At 37.5% G+C, this 12,122-nt stretch overlaps 1 protein-coding gene across 3 annotated transcripts in view; it reads right to left on the bottom strand.

Annotated features, from left to right (window-relative positions):
• Positions 1 to 12,122, bottom strand: part of PDLIM2 (PDZ and LIM domain 2) — a 3,176,635-nt gene that overhangs the window by 2,441,364 nt on the left and 723,149 nt on the right. The window lies entirely within an intron of this gene.

The raw sequence follows: 12,122 nt of genomic DNA, 5'->3' as shown, positions 1-12,122 counted from the left end.
TTCAGACTTCATACCCTTCAGAAAATTCATGCTAATGCAAAATATGTTAGTCTATCAACTTTCTAAGTTTAGAAAATACGAAAAAACTAAAACACTGATAAACACAAAAAAAACCAAAACACTTATAAACACAAAAATGAAGTAGCTGTAATCTTTTCAAGACTTTAATGTTAGCGTTTTTGTCTAAAATAATGCTTAGACTTCTTCAGACATCCCTCTCCCAGAGTGCTATAGTTTTAATACATTCATTAATTAGTTAATCACTGATTTAATTAAACAAAGAAATAAGTAAATGTTTTAAACTAGATAAGACCAACCAAGCAGGGACTCATAGAACAAACACTGAAGTTGTCATACACATAAAACCTTGCTTAAAAGCCTTTTCCTTGTTAAAAACTGGAACACATTATACCTAGATTACACGAACATTAAAATGTTAAGACATTAACAGACTATATGCATTTAAAATAATGTAAAGCTTATAAAAAATACAAAGCAATATTCAATAAACATATAACTTTCACCTATCTAATGCTTTCAGCTTCAAAATACATTGATGCATATTCATTAAGGCCTGGGGGAATATGAGCATATGTACGAATCTGCCACAAATGTTCATTCTCTTCTAGTTTCAGCTCCCAAGGACCCCCCCCCCCCAGACCATTATGTTTTTCTAAGTTTGAAAGAGCAATATTCAAACAGTGTTCCCATTTTTGGGCCTTTGTGCCCCACTATTTATGGCTTTGTCCATATTTCTTGTTCTAAGAGGTTGACAGATGTGACACACACACACACACACACACACACACACACACACACACACACACACACACACACACACACACACACACTGAGAGCGCTCAAGCAATCCCAACAAAGGAACAAAATAGGGACAAAGTTTAAATATTGCTCTTATAAACTTAGTTCTTTTATATTTAGGATAATAACTATATATAAAACGTTATACACTGTGTTATCTTCATTTTAGGGGTCAAATATGTTTTGTGGCCCCCGATGAATTTTATTTGGTGGGACAGGGGGCAAAATGACTCTTTTGATAGTGAAGGCTGCAGACCCCTGGGTTAGTGAGTTCCCTTATGATAGAGCAACGGATGGCACAGGATGAAATTGATGAGACTGTGTCACACGAAGATGCTATAGAACCTTCTTTAGAATGCCCGCAGGAACTGGAAAACAAGGGATGTGCCTTCAGTATGAAGAAAATGAGCTAGGAGAACAATTGCTTGATTTAATAGACATGGACAGATATATCAAGATCAATGAACGAAACAGACTGCAGAAGGTTAATAAAATCCAAAAAATCAGAAGTCTGATAAAACAAACGAACACAGTAATTAGGAATGTTCATAGAGATCAATGCAATATAACAGAAGTAAACAGGATATTACTGTGCAGCTAAATTAATAACTGATAAAATTATACCACAAGAAAACAGGGTAGTGAGGGAAAGGAAGGGGAGAAATCGAATACCATCATGGAAATATTGAATAGAGAAAACTATAAAGCAATTAAGACAAGAAGTGTCACTGTTAGAAGACTAGAGAAGAGGGAATAGATCAACAAAAATACTAAGAAAGATAGATGTGATAAAAGCAGTTTGCAATTGAACAGACCAGGATCTATCATGCACTACTGCAAATAACAAACTAAAAATTTCACCACAAGCAGAAAAACTTAGAAAATATGAAGATAAATATACAGGAAAAGTACAAAATAAGTAATTTATTGATGACCCTAAAAGGTTTTATTGAGAACTGGGTAAAAGGAATTGAAAGACCACCAAAAAAAGAAGAAATAGATACATTTTGGAGAAGTATCTATGAAGATCCTGTAGACCATAACAAAGATGCTAAATGGATAGAAGAAGTAAAAGAAAGAATAAGAAGTTTAAAGGTACAGGATATGAAATGGGATGAAGTAACAGCCAGAGAGATTGAAACAAAGTTAAGAAAAGCTTCTAATTGGAAAACCCCAGGCCCAGATGCAGTACCTAACTTCTGGTTAAAAGTATTATTAACATCTTTGCACAAAGATTTAGCCATAAGTAAGAATTATTTATATACGCACCCAGAACAGACATCAACCTGGCTAACAACAGGAAAAACAATGCTCCTACACTTAAGAGTGAACCTGCAAGCTACCCTAAAAATTATAGACCAATAACTTGCCTTCCTACAACGTATAAATTATACACAGGAATTGATACAGACAGAGTTTATAGTCATTTAGAAGAAAACTCAATTATGGCAGTAGAACAAAGGTAATAAAAAAAAGTCATATGGAACAAAGGATCATTTGTTGTTAAAGTCATAGTGGAGAAGTGTAAAAAGGGGAAGAATCTAAGTATGGCATGGATTGACTATAAAAAAAGCATTTGATAGTAACCCTCATTCACAGATAAAAGAGTGCTTAAAAAATGTATAAGATACACCCCACACTGATCGACTACATTACAGTGACCATGAAACAGTGGCAGACCACTTTGCAATTAAGCCATGATAAAGGATAAATTGTTATCCCACGGATAAAAATTCAAAGGGGGATATTCCAGGGTGATTCTCTCTCACCATTACTATTCTGCCTTGCCCTTAATCCATTAATCTGTTTACTCAACGGCTTAGTTCATGGCTATAATCTTGCTCCTAGAAAACAACAAAGTGTAAAGACTTCTCACCTTCTCTTTGTCGATGATTTAAAACTGTATAGCTCATCAGATGAGGAACTGAAAGAACAACTGCAAGTTGTCAAAACTTTTTCAGATGATATAAAAATGTCTTTGGTCTTGCTAAATCTGCAAAAGCAACCTTTAAAGCAGGAAAACTGCAACACCAGGAAAATATCAGTTTGGGACAAGATTGTGATATAAAAGAACTTGAGCAAGACGGAATGTATCAATATTTGGGAATTGATGAAGGATCAACAATAAAACATGAACAAATGCAAATAAAACCTAGTAAGGAATACTTCAGAAGACTTAAATTAATCCTGAAAACAGCACTGACATCTAGGAACAAAATCCAAGCTATAAACCAATTTGCTCTTCCTGTCCTAACTTACAGTTTTGGAGTGTTTGACTGGCCCCAAAACGTGCTGGATAGATTAAATAGGAAAACAAGAAGGATGCTCCATGCTCAATAAATGATTTATAAAAATCAATGCATACCAAGACTACATATTCCCCGTTCCGAAGGAGGGATTGGCCTCCTTGAAATTGATTACATGTATAGATCTGCAATCGTGGGACTTCACATATATCTGCTCAACTCACAAGACCCAAATGTACTGAAAGTTTTGAAACATGAGGAGAATAAATCTAAGATGACTTCTCTGCTTAATCTAGCAGAAGCTTATCGGTGTCAAGGAGGAATGGAAATCAAACCAGAAGTAGATAAAAATCAGGTAGCAACTGAATGTGCCAAAAAACAAAAGAAAGAATATAAGGTGAAGGATCAGATGAGAAGGCAAGAAATGTGGAAAAAGCATAAATATAGTTGCAAGTATAGAAAACGTCTGGAAGAACCTCATGTTGATCAGGAATGAACACAGGAATGGTTAAGGAGAGGTGAATTCAAACCAAGGGATGAAAGTTTAATACTGGCAGCCAAAGATAGCGGGCTGCGTACACGTTGGTTTATAAAGTCCATTGAACATGTGGGAGAAACAGACAAATGTAGGTTTTGTAAAACAGAATTGAAACAGTTGCACACCTTGTTGCTGGTTTCATACTAATGGCAGAAGGACTGTATATTGAAAGGCATAATAATGTGGCGAGACTGTTGCACTGGGAATTCTGCAAACATTATGGTATTGAAGTAGCTGAAAAACACGGGAAACACGAGCCACAAAGCATCACAGAAAATGCAGAAGTCTATATCACATGGGATCATCCATTACCAACAGTTCAAAAGACAGATGCTAGAAAACCGGATATAGTGGTTCAAGAAAAGACGACAAGAGTATCATTGATCAATGAAATTGCCACACCCAGTGACTACAGTGTCTTGCGTACAGAGAGACACAAAGTCATAAAATATCAGGATCTGCAGGCAGAAATGAGAACAATGTGGTAGAAAGATACCCAGACAGTTCCAATAGTACTAGAAGCAATGGGTCTTATAAAAAGGAATTTACAATCATATTTAGATATTTACCAATACATGTAACCCCATACAAACTGCAGGAGGAGTAATTACTGGGCACATTGCGGGTGCTGCGAAGAGCACTACTGGCTGACATCAAAGAATGAAACAATACTAATTTCATAAACTTTAATAATACTTTGATTTAGGAATGGGGTCCATTACTGTCATGGTATTAGAAACCCAAAAGACTTGGAGAAATTAAAAAAAAATTACAATATTCATAAAATAGCAGAAAGTATTCTCAGAACAAATGCAATACAGGGATACATAAAGGAGATGCTGATAGGGATGGCTGCAATTGGGGTACACAGAACAGGCAAGAGGGGGGCTGAATTTACTTGAAAAATGGCAAAGGAACCAATGTATTGGGAACAAATAATTAGAGAAGTGTTAATCGAATGGGGAGAGGCCAGGAATTCATCTGGACTGCAGGCTACACTGCTTTCCTTATCAAGAACTGATATCAGAGTATAGCAAAAGAGAAATAAATAGGGACATCTTAATCAAAGGCCAGCACTGGTAGAGTTTTTAGTAGAATGTAGAACAGAAGGTGCTGTTAAAAAATGGGATAATTAGCAGGGCAAATAAAATGTTCCATGTTTACCATAGGAATCAATCAGAGGAGGTTAGAAAGGATTAGGAAAAGAGACTGGATAAGCAATTCATAAAGAAACAACGGGGGTTATATGTATGGCTCCCAAATATGCAACAAAGTCAAGAAGATTTAGGATCTTTGCTTGGAAGTGTTTATACAGGTATTTTTATACCCCAAACAGACTCCACAGTATTTTTCCTCATGTAAATTGTAAATGTTGGAGGTGTGATGGGAAGACAAAGGTAATTGGAAACCTATTTTTTGGGAGTGCAATGAGTTGGCAGAGTTTAAAAATTCCTTGCAGACTACTCCATCAGAATTACTGGGTGAGAAAATTGGTGTAAAATTAATTTTTTTTCGGCTGTGACAGAGATTCAGAATTGCCTAGATAATGTAAGGCTTTGCTGAGTTTAATTCTGGTGGTTGACAAAATAGCAATTGCTAGAAAATGGAAATCATAATATAAACCAACTTGTACTAGAAGAAGTGAATACAGAGATAAAACAACTGGAAGTGGAATCTTTAGAAAAGGGTAGGAGCAAATTACATTGAAGAAATGGTAATTGTGGGAACAATACATGCAGAGTAATGTTTTGCAGGAGGAATGAGATTTAAGGGAAGGCAGGAATCAAATGAGCTTTGTAATGTTTGACTGATAGTGACTACAAGTGATACATAATGTTTGCAACTGAAAATATGTCAATGTGGTTTGTTTTCATTTATATAAATGTATGACTGCCTATTGTCATATGTGATAATCTAATAAAGATGTTTCTTGTTTAAAAAAGGAGGATACATTTTATAGGCCTAATACCTTCAATAAAGATACCCAAATAGTAAAGGACAAAATAATAAGGGGCTCCCATGTCCAGTCAGACTGTTCCCAGTTACTAAATGTAGAATAAAAAAATAAAGAAGGAAACCTTGTGGAACCTCACTAGCAATTTTGCATTTCCTGCATATGTTTTATATAACTGCATCAAACTCCTACCACACAGTAAATCAGTTCAATGCAAGTCTACTGCGCCGGAATATACTCTGCAGTTTTCTCTAAAAATAATACTATTAAGTCAACAGCTTTTAACACGATGAATGCAATAGCATCAGCTTCACCTCTTGGTCCCATTTTATACTTCCAATTATTCTGAAGTCACAAAAAAGAGTAAGTATCAGCACAAATTCAAGGCTGGAGTGTGACCCTTCTTTCCAACCTACATATTCTACACTGAATTCTCCAATATAAATAGTGAGACCTAAGCCAGTTAATAAAATATGATTGTCTAGTATTTTAGTGTAATATAATGCGAGGGAAGCATTGCAAATGACACACATTATTTTTCTCAGAAAGAACATGTATGAGTCACATTACTAATATTTCTCTATGTAATCTTGGCAGCTTTTTTAAATCCTGCCTGTTTATCCCCTGGTAAACACAGAAAAGTAATAATTTAATCTGTCCGTGAGTCAAGATGCCTTTGGTACAATGGAATCACCAAACAAGAGGGAGACATGCCTGATTATTGCTAGTTCAGGATCTTAGGCTGTGTTTGCAAATCTACAGCCAGACATTAACAAAACTAGCACATGAATGTGAACTACTACTGCAGACTTGTGCTTAATGCATCAGAAGTCTAACCCTAAACAGGTGTGTATCTACGAGTGTCAGCAGTAACACCTTGCCTGCTGACTCTAGTTTTGCTTCTAGTGATGCATGGCACATGCCCCTTTCATAAGAATGAAAAGGATCTGTGATGTACATATGACAGTGGTTACAGTGTCTAATGTAACCATCCTCAGTTAAAGAGAGCAACAGTTGAAGAATGCCTCCTTTACACTGTTAGTATGAACAAGATTTGAAGATTTGGATGTAGAATTACTCCAGTTTACGTTTTGTCTAATGCCCTACTTTGCACCTGCAGATTCGGTTGAACAAGTTACTGTTAGTGTAGTTATTCTTGTCCTGTTTGTAGGGAGCCATGCTTACTACAGCTCCTATTACAATCAGTACTGTACAATGTACTTAACACAGGTTATCTAAACAGAAGCTATGACACAGGTTTAAGTTTAAGTTATCATCGCGTAGTATAAACCGATGCACGTGCCACAGCTGAGAAGTAGGGTGGATAAAATGAAACATCCAAGCTTTTCACAGAGTATTAACACATGCGGCTCCCTCATAACCTTCTGCTCTGCTGTACAGCACTCTTTTAGGAAGCTGGCCTGCAGGTAAATTAAGCAACGTTCCTTATGCACAATCAACTGCTGCTTGTGCTTACACCATAAAGGGCTTCTTCAGCTTGAGAAAAAAGAGCAAAACTCCCATAATTGCCTAACAATGCAGCTATTTGAGTCTATCTAGCCTTTAAGGATTTCCTTCCTCCTTACTCTAAGGCTTACTGTATTCTATCTTAAAGAGAATTGCCCTTGTAATAAATAATTACAATCTGATTGGGAAATGAAACACTGTAACACTCCAAACACAACATGTAAACTATCAGAAATAAATAAGCAACAACTAAAATTATATACACATTCCTAGGACGGACAGCGATAAATGGGGGTTAGCTTTATTATTGTGCTGGTCTCTATGCAAAAATGTGCTGTTATGTCAAGTACCTTATGCAACTGTACTTTCTTCTTCTTCTGAGAGGCTCACTATAACTAATGATAGTTTTTGAGGTACATTATCAAATGGTATTCTGTCAATTGTATTAGGAAAAATGTTTAAAGGATCCCTGTAACAAATAAATGTCAAATCCTTTCCTATCCTTACATTGCACTTCAAACATATAATATTTGACAAATGTGAACTCAGTCCACACTGAAGTAACAAACGATGCTGAACAAATCATGACTTAAGCTGAAGCTGCCTTTTTCATACTAGAATCTGCTGTCAATGTGGCTTCAAAAGTTTAGTGTACTTGTCACATAAAAAGTGAACACAATTGGCCAGCTATTTAGACAGTTTGCCTATTGAGAGATAGGGCTCCTTTGTTTTGCTTTTCTAAAGAAAATAAATGTTTTTTCTAAAGTGATGGATCCTCCTGGCATAGTATCTGAACTGTCAACATATATTTAGCATATGAAGAACATCTCCCCTGCAGTTTGATAGCCTACCTAAAAACTGGCAACTGTATGGACTGATTCAAACATGTAGGGAAAGTCAGAGGATCTAGGCCTTATGAAGCAGTCCAAATGACACACGTCTTCCATTTCTCAACAGATTTTTTCTGTATTCAGTCTTCTGTTTTTCTTTGCAATTTTAATGGATGTTGTCCCAATAGGGCAGCATCTGGCAGCTGTGTGTCATGAGAATAAGTTATACTGTTTGCAGGATTAGCCTGTAGCATTTTATCATCTTAGTGACACTATTTTATTCATAGGTTTTTAGTAAGCTTATAGCTAAAGGGGCTATTAAGAAGCTCAGCCATGTCACCCAGTATAATATAATACTTCCAATTTTTATACCTTAATTTAGGCTTACAATACTAACGTGTTTCTAATTTCATTAAATTATTTATTTTGTGTTACATTAGTATCTGGATCAGGGTTGTGAACTTATTTACCTGGCAGTGTTTGTTCACTCACTAGTGAACGTGGTCAACTGCCAGAACTTTTTAAATGAGTCAATTATTGCTGCAGATTAATTGAACCTTAGCTCTGGTAATATGATTTATCTATAATGGACATCTCCTGTGCTAGTTCCACTCCTCTGACACCTGTTAGGTCCCGGCAGAGGTATTTAGAGTTCTGAGCCACTTAAGAGTTCCTACAGAAGTAACAGTGGGGAGCATAACATAACCCTTGCATGGGCTTATGCTCTTTGGAGAAGTCCTAGATTCCCATTAGTGTTTCCTTTGTCCACTGTCAGGTGAAACTGCACATTGATGCAGAACAGCATACCTGTGTGTGTTACCCAAGGAGAATAAAGTATGCCACCGACCAATGTTTGCATCTGTGGGCCGCGGTCCCCTACAGTACTGTATTTTAGTACCAGATTTGTCACTAACAATACAGCATTACTGCTGAATTCCTACATGACACTAACCTCGTTTTCCTAACTTATAGCTAGCTTAACCCCAGCACCAAGCCCCATCTGGTAGCCTTGTTGCCTTAAGATCTCTTGCTTATTTATCATCCTGCATATTTACTTTCAGGTGAACCCAAATCAAGTCATGTGCAAGCCCATCAACACCTTAGAATGTACCATGAGGCAGAAAAAAAGTTGCATGTTTCTTTTCATTTACCACCAGCTAGCACAAAGGTGTTCTTGCAAAAGCATACAGATGTTATGACTAATTTATTTATGATTCACCCAAACTGGTTGCAAAGAAGTTTCTCTGTCTCTGGATAAAAATTTGGATACTATCATGAAAGGATCTTGGGTCTCATCACCCATAAGTAGATCTATTAATTAGACTTGGTATTGCAGTTCGGGGTGGTCACCTCAGCATTGAGGGTGGAACCACTTCCCTGGTATTAATACCAGTTAGTCTAGTTCAGCCTTATTCCTCTAATGTGATCAGCTGGCTAAGCTGAAGAATTTATCAGACTTACCAGCTCTCTGGGTGCAGGTGCAAGCAATTAATCATTAGACTTCTGAAGACTATATTCAGCATATTTTCTCAGTGCAGTGTAATTAACATTGAAAGATATATTGGCAAGCAGTTCAGGGAAAATTAAATCAAGTTTGAAATTGTGTGAAGTGAATAAGACGTGCAAGTAATTACTACTCAAGAAGCCTTAATAATGTATTGCATTTAATATAGTAGCACCCTGTTTATTTTGTTAAAAGGTAGCCAGTTCACATTCTATTAGGGCTAAAAGTTAATCTTTACTGAAAGCATACTAACTGTCTTTCACATCTGGAGAGGAAAACAAACAAGAAAGACAGCAATCAGTGTAAGAAGGAACACTAGCAACTGTAAGGATTGATGCAAACATCTAGGAAAAGTCAGAGGATCTAGGCCTTGTAAAGCAGACCAAATGGGTAACATTAATTTTAAAACAGGAAATACCTGCAGGTACCAGGGAAAAATTCATGTTTTGAAGGTATGAATTATTTTATTTGTTTATTGCAAGTTAAAAAGGGATGGGGAGATTCTGAACATATATTTAAGTTCCTGTACACCCTACATAACTGAAGAGCAAAATACATAGCCTCTATGGGACCAGATGAGATCCCAGACTGTCTTCTCAACAGGCAAAAACAAACTAGCATCACCATTAAGTATCCTTTTCAATTATAGCCTAATCACAGGATTTGTTCCTGCAGAATGGAGAACAGCAACAGTTATTCCCCTCCACAAAGGTGGGTTAGCAAAAGGCCCAGGGAATACAGACCCATAAGTCTGGCTATCCTCATCTGTAAGGCCATGGAATTTATTATTATGGACATCATAAATAAAGACATAGGTAACCTCCAAAACCTGGATCCAACTCAATTCAGCTTTGGCAAGGGCAGATCCAGCCTGTTAAATCTGGTGGATTTCTTTGAAAATGTGGCCAGGGCCACTGACAAGGGCAAAGCTGTGCACACAGCATACTCTGACTTGGCTAACGCTTTTGACACAATACCACATTCAGGTATTACCAATACACTTAGCAAACTGAATGCAAACCCCTTTGTTGTAAGAAGGGGTTGCTAACTGGCTCACAAACTGGACAAACACCATCAAAGTGGGTGACTGCACATCAACCAACAGACCTGTCACCGGGGGGGGGGGTCACAGGGGTCAATGCTGTGCCCCGTACTGTTTGATATGTACTTCTCAGATGTTCAGGCTAAAACTAAGGGGTTGTGGCTGATCAAGTATGCAGCGACTGCAAAGTGGGTGCAATTACCGAATCCCCAAATTATGTCATTATACTCCAGGAGTGTCTTATGTCGACCAACGAATGGAGTTTTAGTCATGGTCTCAAACTGAATGCAAAGGAATGCATCATCATTCCCTTCGGCAAAAACAATGTCCCTCACACTATCAAATCAACAATAATACCCTAAGCACCCATAAAGTGGTAAGGGATCTGGGATCACAAGCTGACTGTGACCTTAACTTTTACCACCATGTGTCCACTGTAGTAAGCAAGGTTTTCTACGGAGCACACTTGATTAGTAAAGGCATTGCCTTGACAGCAAGGGAAGTTATAACCCTTCTATACTCTGCACTAATCTGGTCCATAATTGAGTATAACTCACCATTCGGCATGTACCATAAAAAGCACTTGCAGCAGTTGGAGAGACCTCAGACAATTCCAGCAAAGAAGATCAAGGGACTCCGGCACATGCCTTACATAGACCGAATAAAGTCCTTGTCACTATACTCAGTATCATATGACTTCTTGGGGGAGACTTATGCCTGGCTTACAGAGCAATCTCATACCCAAACCTAATGAACTTGCTGCACATCTATAAATCAAATGAGACTAGAGCTACCCATTCCAGTGACCTAAATATGGCCTGCGACTTAAATAGGACATGCTGGAGGGACAGAGTCATCTCCCAGTGACTGCCACATCTTTGAAATAGACTACCAATTCATGTGAAACACAGTACCTCCATGACACTGCTCAAGAGGAACCTGGACCAGTGGATGGGGGCACTGTAAATTCTTACTGAGGATTGTACCCACAACCCTCCTGGACATGGGCAGTCTTTACTAAATGTAATCCTGGATACTGACTAGCACTGACTATGGTATTACATTGGGATGAAACACCTAGGCTTGAAATGACCTCCGGGTCGACAGCGTAGTAAACTTCTATGATCCTATGACATACAAGGCTAACATCTCTAGAATAAGTTCACATAACCCTAGTTTTAATCTGAGTAGTTATAGACCCTCCAGATGACTCATCTTCACCTTCCCTTCCCTTCTACAGGACGAGTAATATGGTCTCACTTTGCCCCTTCTGCTCCCATGAGTTCTTCAGTCTCTCTAGCAGAATGCCCACTATGGACAAAGTCTTTATGTAAATCTAAAAATGCTTGTTCTACGTGAGATTCATCAATATGCAACCTAGAGACCCGCATAGATTGCCCTTTCAACACATTCTGATATGTGTAGAGAGTGCATACTCGTATGATGTAAAAGGCTATTTTTCCAAAACGGTTTCCTGTACATACAAGTTTCAATATGACCATCATTAGTTTTATACAGACGAACATCTGAAAAAAACAATGCCCTCATAAGAACAAGTCATAGAAAACCTAAGAAAAGAAGTACTATTGTCTAAATAAATAAAATCATCCTATAACAGAAATGCATCATCCACAAACCTCTTATAATACTTGATACGCTCAGAAAATCTATTCTCACCCAACACATGTTCTGCCTCCCATTGTATAATCACCATATTCATGT

This window comes from Protopterus annectens, chromosome 9.part0, assembly GCF_019279795.1.
Source record: "Protopterus annectens isolate FY-2018-M chromosome 9.part0, PAN1.0, whole genome shotgun sequence".
Classification (NCBI taxonomy): domain Eukaryota; kingdom Metazoa; phylum Chordata; order Ceratodontiformes; family Protopteridae; genus Protopterus; species Protopterus annectens.
This window is presented reverse-complemented; position numbering and strand designations above follow the sequence as displayed.